The sequence below is a fragment of the Lepidothrix coronata genome, unplaced genomic scaffold (genome assembly GCF_001604755.1).
Source record: "Lepidothrix coronata isolate B3197 unplaced genomic scaffold, Lepidothrix_coronata-1.0 Scaffold209, whole genome shotgun sequence".
In the NCBI taxonomy this organism is placed as follows: Eukaryota; Metazoa; Chordata; class Aves; order Passeriformes; family Pipridae; genus Lepidothrix; species Lepidothrix coronata.
In genome coordinates, this window is record NW_016690389.1 from 1,073,152 (window position 1) to 1,087,762 (window position 14,611).

The following is a 14,611-nucleotide window of genomic DNA, read 5'->3' on the forward strand; positions in this document are numbered from 1 at the left end:
AAAAAGCAAAGTGCGTGCAGTATATATGTTGTAAGTTTCAATGCAGTTTGTTTGCTTTGGTTTTGCTACAGTAAAATTTGTACTTACTTAAGTTGTAAAATATTTTTACAGTGTTGTTTGAGTAATTAAGATCTGCTTTTGCTATCACTTAAGTCAATTGTTAAACTCTCAGCACTCCACTGCAAGCAAGATCTGGTGCATTCTGCATTTCAGTCACTTTCTGTAGAAAACGTGCTGGTGCAATGCAATTACTGTTTCTTCATTTAGTGTTCTGCAGAGTTTTAGTTAGACAAGTGAGCTAAAAACTTGAGAGATACTTAGCATCTCCTGCAGCAGTAGGAAGGAAATCTGAGGACTTGTTAAAAGGAAAGATTTAGGAGCAGAAATTCTACAGAGAGAACTGAACAGAGTGTTAGCAGGCAGGAGGATCTGCTTTTCCACTTGTTGCTTTGATAACGGATAAAAGGCTGTCATGAACTGCAGGCTACCAGCTGGGAGCAGATAGAGTAATCCCAGCAGAGGGCTGGCCCCAAACTACACAGGCATTCTTTTAAATCTTCGAGACCATAGGAAAGTTGTTTTTCCCCTACCATTGTCATCATTATTCATGATGATGTGTTCCACCCCAGTTTAAAATGTTGGTCTAGAAAATCTACTTTACAATACTTTTCTGTTTGAAATATAAGAAAATATCACATAGACAGATATTTCAGCTATTTCACTCAACTACCTAAAGATTCCCAAAATAAATTCCAGAGAACTGGATCTGCCATCACATACCACTGCTGTAAGAAATCTCTGTCATTTGATTGTAAAGGTATATTGTGCCCAACGTGCAGATAATCATAGGAACAATTTGGAACCTATGTCTTCCTTGCAATCAACACGCTTGATAAATGAAATCTAGAGGATGTGTTACTTGAAAGAGAATGGCAAGAGAATGTCATTTGTTAGAAGATGAGCCCAAGCGACCCCTGCACGGCACCAGTGCAGGCAAACACAACAACAGACAGAGCCCAGCAAACCCCTTCACATGGAGCCGTACTGATGTGCATTGTGCCACCAAGGTCATGTTACCAACATGCTTAGACACAGGCAGGACTGGGCCAATAGCATTTGTTAGCATGTGTACAGATGCTTGACAAGCCGCAGTGTTTCAACCTGCATTATTGAAGAGAAAGAACAAAAAATACTTGAAGCCCCGATTGTCATTCTATACTGTTCATTTTAATGATATATGTAGGGGTCTAGCTTAGTTTGTATTCTTATGTGTAATTACCCATATAAAAAAACACCACTCATTAGTGTTCTGTTCCACTGACTTAATTATACCCCTTAATTAAATCTTGACTAACTGGGGGTCACTGCAGTGTCAGTGGGATTTGTCACTGTTTGTCAGCAGGTGTCTGGTCACATCTATTTCTGGTTTCCCTGTTGCTGTATGCTGTTAAGGAGCACAGTCTTTTCTAAAAGCAAAGGACAATTATGCATTACCTTGCTGTGTTTTGTTCCTTAAAGAAACATCAGTGAATCTGTTCTGTAATACTAGCACTCTCCCAGTCTTTATGTACAGGAGATGGGGAATGTAGCAAATATAAACCTTTTCAAAACACAGCTCATTACTTCACTTACGCTCCTTTTCAAAGGCTTAGTCTTCCTACACTTAAAAGACATGGTCTTATTAATTTATCAAATAATCTTATGTTCAACAGGCATAAAACTATCTTGCAAATATCAATCCAGGGATACTTCTCCTTTTCCCTATCTCCTAAACATGAAATGAGTTTGAAACATGACCAGCAAGAATGAGCTAAATCAATATTACATGCATAACAAATACTACATGGCATGTGCTGCTATTGCTGTGCTGCTCTGAGTCAGAAGACCGAAGCTCCCGACTCACTGTTCCCTGGATAATTCAGTTGGAGTTCTGCATGTGCAATAAGTGCATAATAGTGCCATTTCTGTCTATTTCAAATTTGCATGTTTTGGGTTTGTTATTTTAGAAAGTTACTTAGGGGAAATATAATTCCCCTGTTTACGCATATAATAGGTACCTAATGTTCATCTGAATAATTGATTAGTCAAGTCAGGCTTTCATAATTAGCTATCGGCTTTCCAGTGTAAGCCCACAAAACACTTGTCAATCTACAGACATTTTTAATTTATTAATATATATATTATCAAAAGAACTGCTGTAGTTACCTAGAAAGCATTTATTATTTATTCTGTCGAGGCTGAGGAAGCATTTAGATTCTAGACATGTATTTTGAATCTATTGTAACTTTCCCAGAAGATTATTTTTTTGTTCTGAAAGTTTTCATAAATGTTCTCTGCCTGTAAGCACTTGCTTACAGTGGAAATTGGAAAGAGGGTTTTCAAAAAAAAAAACCCATTCCTAGGTTACACAGAAGCTAGTGACATATTTCACTAACTATAAAACAATGTATATTTCTTATTTTTACTCAGATACCTAACAACGATCTAAATAAATGCCACTAGTAGACATCCTTAATGCAGCCACAGACTCTGTGACCAGACAGATGTATCTGTTGATAGCACAAGTGTGACAGTGATATTGCAATTATGAGTTGTGCAGTTATATGGTAAATTGAAGAATTATAAGATAAATTGTATTTATCATGAACTTCATGATGCCACTTGAACTCTACCACTATTTCACTTTTGCTTCTGCATGTTCCTGACCAGTTTTCAAGTGGTTGGTTTTAAAGGAAAAGGACATCCTCCTTACTCTAGAAGTGTATTTTGAGCCCAGTGGTATGAAGTTTATAAACCAAAACATTTGATTGTGAAATCCAGAATGATTGTTCAGTTCTTACTAGAAGTATACTAAAGATTGAACATCCCATAAAACAATAGGACTAGAAATCTTTTGATTTATATTATTGAGAAACAAATTTTATGTTTCCATCGGGAGGCAGCATTTACTTCTAGCACTTCTTGAGTGTGAGACACTGAATTTTTAAAAGATAGCATTATTGTTATTTATAGAAAAGGTATTTTAGTTCTATATATGCTATGTTTACTTTCCCTGGCCCCTGTTCAGAAGAATAACCTTCATTTTAGTGAAAATATATAAGCATCAACTTCCCATCAGTGAGATCAGGACGAGTGCTTTTCTGAATCAAAGTCCTTCTGATGCCTGTACTGGTTGAAGTGTATTAAGTTCTGTGCTTTGTAAGTTGAAAGATACAAATATAATATCAGAATTCTAAACCCCTTTTAGATCTAAAACACTTCTATTATAGAATAGCTTTTTAGCTTGTTTGGAAAGAACATGATGAAAAAACCACAACATAGTGGTAGGAAAAAAGTATGCCCATTTTGATGGTGTGATTTATTTAATTGTGGTTCACCACTTCAAATTATGTGGTTTCACAGAATTCACAGAAGTCCTTGAGCAATACTACAGCATCTTGTGTACCACAAGTATTATGTATATACTCTCAGTTTCTTCTGGAAGGTAGAAACAATATTAGAATCCTTCTCTTTAAGAAGTTTGGTAACATACCTCCCATTGAAAAATGCAAATATATTTCTAAGGGTGTCATTATGAAGTCCCTCCTCCACAATGTATGTATCTTGTACTAATATAAAATTCTGTTATCTATTTTATATCCACTGGAAAATAATCAAAAATCAAATGCTACATTGCAAAGAACACAGTATCTATGTAGGATGCAGAGCCATGTTTGCAACTGCTGTTTTAGTTTTCTCTATAACGTTTGTACAGTGTTAACATTTCAATCAGTGTTATATAAGGATTTTCTATTAGGATATTTTTAAGCATAGTTTTTTCTACCTGGAAAGCATTTATAATTTAGGCTGGTATGCTAATTAGGGATTTGAGCTATGTGAGCATGGAAACGTCTGCATTCTCACTATTAACGTGCAAAGTTCTCAGCAGTTCCCGAGTCTGTTACCCCGAGTTCAGAAACATTTCCCAGTGGTATTGTATGGCTAGCTCGGTTCTTCCATTTAGATTTTGAAAGAGCATTGTTTTCAGAAAGTGTTTTACACCTGGAAAAAGATGTGNTTAGACAGGTGATCTGATCACAAGGCGGAAGAGAGATCATATACATAAACAATGAATTAAAGCCCTGAATAGGATTGCTAAGGCTGTTTTTCTAGGTTACAGCTAAATGAGGGGCCATTATGTGGGCTTTCAGATAGACTCACAAAGCTCTTATCTGTATAAACCTGATAGATCTGCCATTATTCTTAGTGACTAACAGAAGTTATATCATTCAGTTTCATTAAAAATGCATTAATCCTTTTTTAGTAACCTTTTCCTAATTCATTGATTCAATTATACAATGAACAATAAAAATGTTTGGTATAATAAAAATACAGTATTAAGAGTGTGTTATATACATAAATATTTCATTGCAATGAAATTATTCAGGGTTAAAAATATTAACAATATTAATATCATGCTCCGAGACAAGAAAAGTGTACTTTTTTTTCAGCATCTCCGAAATGATAAATCAAAAGGATGAGTCTTTAAAATGTGAGTCCCAAAGTAATTGGTTATAGTATTACTTGTGGTCACTTCATGTACAGACTTCCTGTACAGTTGGTGACACTTACCAGCACAGGTTGATTGAGGGACAGGAGAGTTTTTGGTATGTATGCACATATTGCTCATAAATATCATGAAGCCAGGCTCCTTCTTATCAGATCAATTCTCCCCAAAGTCACTGTCCTCTGAAATGTCCTAAATGAAAACAGACTGACTCCCACAGTTGGACCTTGAGTTAACACAAGTACTGGGAACATCTTGCTTGGTGAAGGTACACTCAAGAGCATGGCAGCACTCTGAGCAACTTTCACAGCAGTGGCAGCTTCCACTTACACCAGCTAAATAATTCAGACCACCAGGACTCCAGTATAGCTCTCAATTTGGTAGTTCACCCAAGACTTTAATTGATTTTGACACAGGTAGTACTTTTTATCATTTTGTACTTGGGGTTTTTTTATTAATTTTTGTGTCAGGAGAGCAAACTATCATTTGGTTGTATTATACTGTTCTCTCAAATGCCAATAGCCAGGCGTGGCTGAGCAGGTGCCTGTGCGACACACTTGATGTTGCTGCTCCTGTGAAAATCTGGTGTGATTTCTGCATGCATTCCAAGACTAGAGGAGCAGAAAGCACTTCATATTTTCATTAGTCATCCCTTTACAGATTTACTTTTAATTCTTTCAGCAAAGCAGATTATTAAAAGCAATGACCTGAGGTCTTCATTCAGATATCAGACTTGCAATCCTGTATAATGTGCGCCGCAGGGCAGAGGTCACACTGACGAGTCTGTTAATGTAGTCACTCTGGGATAAGATCAATCTCCATACTTCACCATATTGATCTAATAGCTCATTGGCACTTCCCTCTTTGAATTGATTAGCTCATGTGTGAAAAGAGATTGATGGGTTTGTGACCCTGAGGAGTCTGTCAGGGGCACACCCATGGCAGGGGAAGTGCATGTTTTCACTGCTTCATTTGGGTGGCTCATTACCTGGATGCCTCACGGGGAATAAGGGTCATAACGTTGTTTTATGAATTATTTACAAGAAAATATCAGGAGGTTGTTTTATTTGATGCTCTACCTGTACTGAATCCATTCTAAACAGAGCATGAAAAAACACACATAAATGGCCAAAGGTACCAAATATTTGTGTAAAGGGAACCACGGCATATAAGTGACCTTAAAAAGCAATTTTACTAATATAAGGTAATCATAATAGATATGAGGGTAGGAATAGACTTCATGGGTCACCTAGTCCATTCCCCTTATGCAATGACAGAATATTGATGATATCTAGAAATGAATTACATTTTAATTGCATATTCTGGATAAGTACTTACAGTGAATCTAGTTCAGACATCTTGGGGAACTTCATATGCACATTGCACTGTAGAAAGAGGCAATTTGCATGCAACATGTGAGCTAAAAAATAAACTGTGCACATTCCTCGATTGTTAAAAGTAACCAAAAAAACCCCAAGATTCAACTCCATTTGTCAAATAGTCATATATTTGCAAAATGCATTTACAGTAGATTGGATTTTGGTGCAGTGTGTGCTCATGCAAGAGGAAATTTAAAAGGAGCTGTCGCAAGAAGCTGAATTTAGAAGTTAGCTTATGTTAGGGTGTGCTTAAAAAATGTATGCATTATCAAAGTCTTTACAGATATAAAGCAATAAAGCTAAAAACTGGCTCCTTGAAGCCTTTTGCTGAAAGCCAGGTATTTTTGTATTTCTGTCTGCATATGAAATGTAGAATGAGTATGAAAGACATTCATAATGAAAAAAATCTCGTCTATGCCATCCAAGCTCTGGATACTGTACAATACCATACTAGGGATGGTGTTACATAGCATGTCAGGTTACGTGACTATGCCACAGTTCAAAAAAATATTGAGCAAAATACTCTCATATGTCATTAGGCTGATGCTTATATTTGTGTAAGAAGACAGTAAGCTTCACTAATAATATCTTGTATTATTTAACTGGACATTCTGGGTTTATTTTGTGGACTGGCAGTTTAAATTGAAAAACTGATAATTTTACTTATGGAGAAGTATCCATGTATGCTCTATGCAGTTGGGCAACCCTTTCCTGCTATTTGATTTATGGTAACATAAACAGATACTGCATAAGACAGTAATAGTCCTTTCCCTAAAGACCTTATACTCTAAAAGAAACAGACCCTCAGGCAGATTAGTTAAAAAAAAAAAAAAAGAAGAGAGCCAAAGAGAGAATTCAATCCATTACCTGTCAGTGACATAATGCTGAATATTTGCATAATCTTGCATTCATTTTTACTTTTAAATCATTCAGGCTATTCTATGTACCAGGAAAATTGCCCTGATATAGACTTATATAGCCATATTTTAAAAAGTCCTAAAACACCTCAGAAACACTTATTAGAGGCAGAGTTGTGATGCACTTTCCTTTGGTAAGACTGGGATAAATCTGGGATTAATCAGTAAATCTTCTTACATTTGGGTGTCAAAGTAATCTTTTAGTAAAGTAAAATCTTCAATTATAAAATTCATATTAAACCTAATTACAAACCAAAGTAACTAGTACTTATACCTAGATTAATAGTAGATTGCCAGACACTTGAATACAAGCAATGCAAAGCAAGATTTTTTGAGGAAAACGTTGCCATTTTATTGCAAGCTCTTGCCTACTGACGAAGCCTCTGCCAGTCTGACTGAAACTTAGCTCCTACAGTTGTGGTGTGTGGTGTGCTCGTGGGTGAACGCAAAGTAATTAGAGCAACCTGATTCTGTTGATCATCATCCCTGCTGTCATTCAGAAATGAGCTAAGAAAAACCTAATTAATTAGATGTACATACTCTCTCATTTTTCCTAAACACACACCTAATCTTCTGTTGCATACAGACATATAGGAACCCAATTTAAACATTCACAGTTTTGATACCTGTGCCCAGCTGTGACAGCAGAGAAAGTCCGAGGTTGGCCGATTTGTGTCACAGTCCATGGACATTTTTGCCTATAAAGTTCCTGCTCGTTCTGTGTTCTGTACTGCAAAAGTTCCTGTCAACAACATAACAAACAGCCCATATAAAACCAGTACCAACAAAGATATTTTTAAACATTAAAATTAGTCTTAACTGCAGTGCTAATGACAATATGGGATCTGGGCAGAGTTGTGACAATCTTATTTTAATGACACTTCAGAGATTTCCAAATTAGACTACAGGAAACAGGAAGTAGGAATAAATGAAACAAAGCCAAATGAAAGGATGAATGGGAAAAAAAATTAATACATACTTGCCAGTTCCTTAAACATTCATTCAATCAACACTTCCTGTGATTTTTAGTAGCATGGCTCTGTCTGCTCTTTTAAACTTGACTCTGTTGGGAAAGGAGCTAATTTTTTTGAGGATCGTGTTCATAGTTGAAAGGATTTAGCTGGGCGGTAGTAGCTGCATGCCAAGAGCCTCCTGCAATGCTTTTAAGATATAAAGGGAAGTACTAAGTCTTTTGGATCATCCCCATGTACCTTGTTGGATCATGCATCACTACACCTCCACAACCCACTTGTATGACTTCAGCTTCCTTTGGTGGTGTTTTTAAGCAATTTTTTCTATCAAGTCAGATGGATACTGGTTTAATACATGACAACCTCCATTCATAATGCTGATTTTTCTTTCACTTTCTCCGTTAGCACTGGATCTTCTTTCTTATTTAATCTCTGCCTCAGTGACTTACTGTTACTGCTCCAGCCCTCGGGATGTAAGACAACATTTCTGTACTTTTTCTTCATCAGTATGCCGACTCCTTTCACAGCTTGACTGAAGATACTGTTTCTCATGATTTCTTACTGCTTTTGCTGTGGCATTTTTTGGCTGTTCTATTACAAATCAGAGGAAAACACAGTGGAATACATTTGTATGACAAGTGCAGTGTTCTACAGCAACTCCAGCATCTGTTGCCAAAGTTATATTACAGGTGACTGTCCTGTTTAGCACACTATAGCTCCCAGTCTTGAGACTTTAGATCCTTTTGTTTCACTGACTCAAGTATGGAGAAGGAAATTCCTGCATTTACATAGTTGGATGTTTGTCAAAAGTTTTAACAAGACTATGAAAAGTGAAATATAAACTAACATATTCTGATTACTGAAAAAGATTGCAGTGCTGTGCAATCAAAAGATAAAGAACATTTTAAATAAAAAAACTACTGATTGGATGATAATTACAAATGGTATGAAACATCTAATGTATTACATTCTTTGTATGGTTTGTCAGTGTCCAACCCTGGGTGTCGCTAATACTCACCTGGAAAATTATTCTTCTGCCATAATGTTAAAGTAACTTCTTGTTAGCCATGACTTCAGAGGATTATTTGCATATTCCCATCTGCATAACTGTGAATACAGTCCCACACTGTGTACACAAACCAGGTGTCACCTGCTAAAAGAGAGTAAGATTTTACTTCTCTTACGGCTTACCGTTTTCCCATACTCCACATCAGCTTGAATAGATCTACTGGAAATAAACACTAACCCCATTAAACAGAAGAGTAACCACACTGTAATTTAAAAGAGAGATGACTTAAGTAACTCTTGTGGTAATGCAAAAAACAGTGTTCTGGGGCAGGCAGCACTTGAAAGAATGGGACCCTAAGTGTGTAGATATTGCTCTGCCTGCCTGATACCATATTAAAGAGTCTTTCTGACATTAACATGTCTCTCGTGTCACAAGTTAAAAACGTTTTCCATATGATGCTTACTTGATAGAGTTTTAATAGAATATTTATTTTGTTAAAAGTAAATTTAGTTCTTACTAGAACTTTGTCTTTAATATTGACAATCTACCTCATATGTTATATTGATCTCTGTTGAGATTTGATGTTGCTGATTTCTAAGAAATTTTACAAATGAGAGGAAATGTACCTGTAGACCCTTAGAATAAGTGTTTGGAGCTGAAAAATACAGAAGCTGTAAGAAAAATTAAATCATATTTTTTCCAGTGAATCACCAGACAGGAAAGGAACATGAGGTACTAGAAGTTCTTTCATATAATGCTAAAATATGTGACTTGGAGAAGACCACAGATTTTAATCACAGGCTGCTGTACATTAGAGTGAAACTGCTGATTCAATATATTGAGAATAAATTCACCAGCAGTACCATAAAGTTTACTAGACTCAGTCTTGTCTTCTGATTCCCCGGAGGACATAATTGTGCATCCTAAAAAGCAGATCAGACCTGCAAGGCTAATGATGAATCAGGTGGGCCTAATTCTGATTTTATGTGGAAGACAAAAGACTTATGTTCATGCAAGTTAAGAGTTAAGAATATGGTCCAGCACAATTTTGCAGTTAGTTTGTTGACAGCAGAAAAAACAGGTGTTTTTCAGAGAAACACAGCTATGGTACCAAAATTGCTACATAAACTACACAGTCTTGTCTAATTCTTTTAAAATTCTAGACCCAACTATGCATAAGCTTAGGCTGTACTAACATCAGTAAAGATACTCACAGAAGTAGGATTTTGAAGGTTAATTCTATCGGTCCAGTCCAAAAGAAAGCACCTCCTTCTTCACTCTTTGAAAAAGATGCTGAGAATAATTAATTTTCCTCTTTCCTTATCTTTGTGTTCACTCTGAGAGGCAAGAAACACTGCATTGTAAGCAAAATTTTCAGTTGTGACTAAAAAGAAATACTTTTTCTTATTTTCAGTTAAAATAAAAAAAAAAAAGACCCGAAAAAGAAGGTAAGAAAAACACATTTATAATTCATCAGAAATAATGCTGACTGTCAAATACTAAGTCATTTTCATGCAGTTTGCACAGAGATAAATGTGAGGAAAAGGAGAAGAATATATGTTGCATTTGACGCACTATATAATATGTACACACACAAAGTTTATTGTAACAGCCCTTTCATCTGATGCTTGTAGAACTGAAATTTGTCATTTACCTTCTCCTTAAGAGAGGAGAATGCTCTCTAAATGGAGTCCAAAAATCCATGAGAGAGATCCTGTTCTTTAGCAGGATCACTATCTGCTGCCTGCCCTTACTCCTTCAGCAGTCTGAGGCCCCCAGACTCATCCACCTTGCATTGTATTCCTGCAAGAAAACAGGATGAGTGTGAACTGATGCTTTTCAAGGCTGCTTTTTATTAAAGTGTTTTGACTCACTGGAAGATCAGCACTGAAACTGGGAAGTGCCTGGTCAGTGATGTTCTGACCCGCTCTCTCACAGTGATCGTGCCCATAGATGTCCAGGGCACATGAGGGGAGAAACTGTGGTAAAGCCATCGCTCTCCCTGTGTGCATTTGCTGAACAGGAAATACCACACGCCTTTCAGAGCATGGGCACCACACCTTCACCCCTTCACAGTTCAGAAGGGTAAAAGTTTGGGGATTTTCAAAGGTATAATGTTGCTTTGTGCTATAAATTCCCTATCTGTACACTTAAAAAAAATCAAAAGTGGCTTGATATTCCAAATACTGGTGGTTCCGTGAGCAGGGAGTTAACGAAGCGTTTTAGTCTTTCTCTCTTCCTCTTTCTCAGTTCCCTGCTGTTGAATATAAGGTGAGCATATGAGCCTTTCTTTCAGCGAGGTATCCAGCAGTTGCTTTCATCTATCTGGACACTGATTTACACAAAGCATATAGGAACTTAACATTTTGGATAGATGAACTTCCTGTTGAAATAATCTGACTCTGACCAGTGGATTCAGAAGTTACTGAAGGAGGAGGTACACACACACACGGGCACACTCCAGGTATAATTGCACCCTTATAACAGCCTCTTTGCATGCTTCAAAGGAGCAGGAAAAGGCATACACTGAAGTATTTCTGTATTTCCTTCCATTTTTAAATCAAGACAAACATAAAATGCTACCAAACTTGGACAGATTTTATACTCCCTTCACAATCATTTACCCCAACATGGGCTTGTAAAGATCACTCCCTGCCTTCACATAGAAATTTTATATTACACACAGGTTTCTAGTAAAGAGCTGGAACAACCATAGTTAATATTAAAACATTTCTTCTTGAACTTTGTAGCATTTTATTACTGATGTTATAGGTAGTAATCAGATTTTATTAGGGCATTCACTGATTCCGAAAGTTACGTGCATTCACTTCAAAAACCACATTGGCTGTTACGTGCTGCTTTTTGACAGCAGCCTTCCACAGGAGGTTTCCCACTGTTAGCAGCAACTCATCTGGAGAGTCCAAATCCTCCCCTATCTGTATAATGATTTGGAAACCATGCATGCATTCACAAGTAAAAAATAGCCTCTGGAGTGCACTTGTCTTATAAAACTTTGATTTGGGGTGATTTGCATCACTATGGCATAAGAAAATGGAGTAACAACTCAAACTATATGTCTGCAATGACTTGTGAGTGATCTCCTAACTGCATTTGAAAGTAAGTTCAACCATTGCTTGAACCTGTATGCTTCAGGCTGAACAGTTCAGACAGATGTTTAATCACTTCATATTCACTAGGAAATGGCTATTCAATGGCCGTAGAATTTAAAAGTGGCGCTATGAGTGCTTCATGTTATTTTCTATATTTGCATTCCCTTCTGGAAGCATAAGTAAAAACAATTCAGCTGAATCCAGCACAGTTTTATCACATAAATTTCAATTACCATATTTTTTAAAAATCATTAGATACCCTTTTAAATTTTTAGGAGCAGAAAAGCCCAAAGCTATAGTGGCAAGTTGATGCAAATGAACAGAGATGAAAAAGGATTCTCCAGCTTCTGAGAAAGGGAGGTATAGACTGGGTAAAATGTGAGCACAGTGTTTAACTGAATCTGCAGCAATAATTATAAGGAAAATATTTAACTTAGAGTAACACAAAAAAACCATGACCCTGAAATTTTTAACAGGTAATTCATCAAGTGTCAGACTGAAAATACCCCTTCGGAAGAAAAATTATAATAAATTTGCAGTTGTTGGTTACAGTATGCTAAATATTGTGAAACATTTTCCTAAAAGAAAGACACAGTGTGGTTTTGATAAGATTAAGGTGCATTTCAGCAAAGCATACACATTTTTCTTCATTTTACTGTTTGGCAATTTCAATGTTGTTCTTCAGAGAAAACAAAAGTTTATAATGATTAACGTTCTGTGCTGTGGGAAGCATACATTCTACAACAATACTACTCTTGTGTCACACTAGCCTCCCTCATCTATAACATCAGCACAAATAGTTTTTCAGATGAGTAACCAGCATTTCTGAGATAAGTCCTTCCTACAATTGATAAGGTGTGATTGTGTATTTCAGTGTCAACAGAGGCCTCAGCAAGACTGACAAACTTCCATGGAGTCCTGTGTCAAAAGCTCAGGGCCCAGATGAGTGGGAGTCCAGGGTTTAGCAGACAAATGTGACGCCACCATTCCCAACCCCAGACCATCTTTTTGTCCTGCCCAGACACAGTGTGCCACCATAGTACTCAGGATTAGATCTTTATACATCAAACTGAGAGTCTGTTTCCTTTACTCCTGGAAATATTCTATGTGGCCTGCACTACACTGGCAAGATAAACTATGGAAACTAGTAGGTGCATCTAAATGTATTCCCATGCATGCCTGTTTTTTAATCCTTGTTAGTGGAGAACTCAGAAAAAAGTGATTTAAAGTTACCTTATAATTCCAGCTGGCAGTGAAGGAACTCGGGCATACCGCCATGGAATTCTGTGTTCAAACCTGTATTTAGATATTTAACAGAATCAAATTTATTGTGCAGATGAGCAATACCACACCTGTGCTGATAACAACTGCCATCCTCTGCTTCTCTAACAAAGTACTTGCTCCTTCTCTGCCCCAGCAGCATCACTTACTGTCACACAAACCCTTAAATTCTGCATGTCATCATCCTTGCACTCAAGGTTTTACCCACATCCAGCTCCCCTTATGTCTTCTCACACCACACTGCCTCCCCGTTCCCCTCATTTAAGGCCTCCTCCTAAGCACTCTCTTTGCTTCCCTCGTCAGTTAACAGTGTGATGTTTTTCTTATTTCATACTCATAGCATTATTACTCTTTCATGCCACCCCGCATGCTGGAAATGATCTCCTATTTCTTTTGAGTCACATATCCTCCCTTACCTTCTTCCACATCTTTCTTTAAAAGGCATTTCTTCAGCAACAACTTCCAGTTACATTGTCCTCACTGGTGTGTCTTCATCTGAATGCTAATGGCCAGAAAGGACCTAAACTTAACCATGTGGGCACAGCATTCACTCATGCTTTTGCTTGAGGGTAGATAGCTGTCAAATGGGCATCTTGTTTGACAACTTGCTTAGGTAAGACATGGGTTACATTAATCCTTGTGTCGGTGTTCTCTTATGGCAGGGAGCAGCTGCAGATCTGGGGAGTGTTCTTGCAGCAGGCAGTTCTTGGCCATACAATGTTTAATTTATAAGCATTCTCAGTAGTTGGGACAACAGGCAATTTTTTTTTGTCGGTGTTAAAACACTGATAGTACTCTTAAAGATCTCTACAAACTGAAAAACATCAACATTTAGTCAGCACAAGTTTTTGAGCTTGTTTGAATTCAATATATACCACAATTGAAAAATTTGTTGATTATGGATAGTCCCAGGCTGGAGCTAAGTTATCTTGGTGACAGAATCTTATCTTTGCTCCTGCTTCCCCTGGTAATGGCAGAGCAGCATGCTCCAGCTTTGGAGTCAGGAGACTGAAGTCCACAAGAGGCTTTTTCTGCAGAAGATTTTCCTCTTCAGAACTGAAGATCAGTTCTGAACTTCAGGATCAGTTCAGGGCACATTCAGTTGAATGCATGCAGTTATTCTGGTGAAAGGCTGACTTTTTCATTTTGCCAGAGAATGCACTTTCTGCAACTCATTTATCAACGTGCCATGGAAACACAAACATGTTTGTGTATTGGCTGAAGTTACACACATCATAAACTTTACCACCTCATTCTAACATGCAGAGTGATGCGTTACCATTTTTGTTCAATGTGATCTATGTTGTTTTCTGTTTTTCATGTTGTTTGCATTATCGAGATAAAGTGTGTGGTTTTCTGCATCTGCATGTCTTTCAGAAGTAGGCTGGAACTGGTCAC

General features: G+C 37.2%; 1 protein-coding gene across 5 annotated transcripts in view; it reads left to right on the plus strand.

Moving 5' to 3' along the window:
- The window catches only part of NR5A2 (nuclear receptor subfamily 5 group A member 2), an 89,116-nt gene that overhangs the window by 34,168 nt on the left and 40,337 nt on the right, over positions 1-14,611 (plus strand). The window lies entirely within an intron of this gene.